Source organism: Cephus cinctus, unplaced genomic scaffold (assembly GCF_000341935.2).
Source record: "Cephus cinctus unplaced genomic scaffold, Ccin1 Ccin1_scaffold0210, whole genome shotgun sequence".
NCBI classification, from domain to species: Eukaryota; Metazoa; Arthropoda; class Insecta; order Hymenoptera; family Cephidae; genus Cephus; species Cephus cinctus.
In genome coordinates this window covers 31,529-33,253 of record NW_014332928.1, presented here as the reverse complement: position 1 = coordinate 33,253, position 1,725 = coordinate 31,529, and positions in this window count along the sequence as shown.

Below are 1,725 nucleotides of genomic sequence, written 5' to 3'. Positions count from 1 at the left end.
CACCACTGATCACGAAAATGACCTTCCTTTTCTCCGGAAGGTCATAGTTTTTAAATAGGAGCAGGTCAAAGTTGACCAATCAGAGGGAGGCGTCAAGAGAAACGTAGGCACTTACGAACTCTGAGTTTTCTTCCCTCGCTTTTGTTTCTCGGTGGCTTCGGGCAGGATGACGTTAGCCGAAGATATGCCTATTGGAAACAAGAAACAAGAAAGAAGCCACCGAGAAACAAAAGGGAGGGAAGAGAACTCAGAGTTCGTAGGTGCCAACGTTTCTCTTAACGCCTCGCTCAGGCTGGTCAACTTTGACCTGCTCCTATTTAAAAACTATGACCTTCCGGAGAAAAGGAAGGTCATTTTCGTGATCAGTGGTGTCTCCCGAACACCGCCAGATCCCGTTGGTCAGGTAAATTCGGAACACCCTGTATACATACGCTCCACACGACTCGCAAATTTTTCTCACATTCACACGCGTTCACGTTCTTGTATGCCTGTCGAAAATGCGACGCTGCCGCATACTTTTTTTTATAAAACTACTGAAGGCGTTGATATATTACGATAAACACATTTTTTCTTTTTTATGATGAAGAACCTCAAGAATATGTACGTTTCAACTGTCGAAAATCAAAATAATTTTATTAATCACAATTTTTCATGGAGAAACGAAAAAAAAACTAGACGTTGTCTTGACTAGCAAGTTACTCTCGAACTTCCTTAACGTCATTCTACAATGCAACGGATCACATAACACGGAAGAAATAAGCAATAAGATCTTCAATTGTACATTTACCTAATTCCATTGGATCCTCCAATCAAGAAGGAGAAAATCGTTTTTAAAACCGAGCGTTTACTAAGTCTCTACGATTATGGTGACGTCTTAAACATAGCAACGATACGGAAGCGAAGTATCGTTGCTATGTATTTTTAACGTAAGCCGTTACAGAGATTTCGGAACGGCATGCTCGATGCTACTCATCCCGTTCCGTGCTCCGTGAAATACGTAATATTTCGCCAATATTTCCATGCGTGAAATGTCATTACCTGTCACCTGTCATTACCAACTCTATAGACGAGGTCATTATCAATATCGTTAGAGAAATCAAATTTCTCTACGATAAAAGTCATCGTGATTTTAAAAATGAAGTAATGATTTACTTATCTATATTGTAACGTTCCGACCTTTATCTTGTTCCCTATCCCTATCCTTTATTCTTGTTCCTTCCCAATCATTCATTCTCGATGATGGATACGTCAAGAGCCCCACATAAGAGTGCATAGCGCACTGTGGATGTGCATAACAGTATCTGAGAGAACTCCTCAAATCCTAGAATTCCTCAATAATCCTATCGACCTCTCAAAGCGACGCCGATAAAGGAAAAAGAATATAGGACCTTTAATTCTCTAATATTGCATAATTCCCTTGAACCTAGTCACAGCGACAGTCATGAGGATATAATATTAGAAATTATTACCTTTAACATTCCTAGAATCCTAAAGACAGTCTACAGACTGAAATCAAAACAAACAAGTGCCCAGACGCTATAAGCCGGCGCACGCCGAATACAATAGAAATACCAGTAAGCCGGTACTTGAAGAAACCGGTAATCCAATTAGCCAAATCAAATAATCAAATCAAATAATAAATCAAAATATTAAATCCAAAAAGCGACGTTAACACCTCGGGTGGATAAAAATCGTTATCCCCACTAGTTTTAACGTATTCCTACC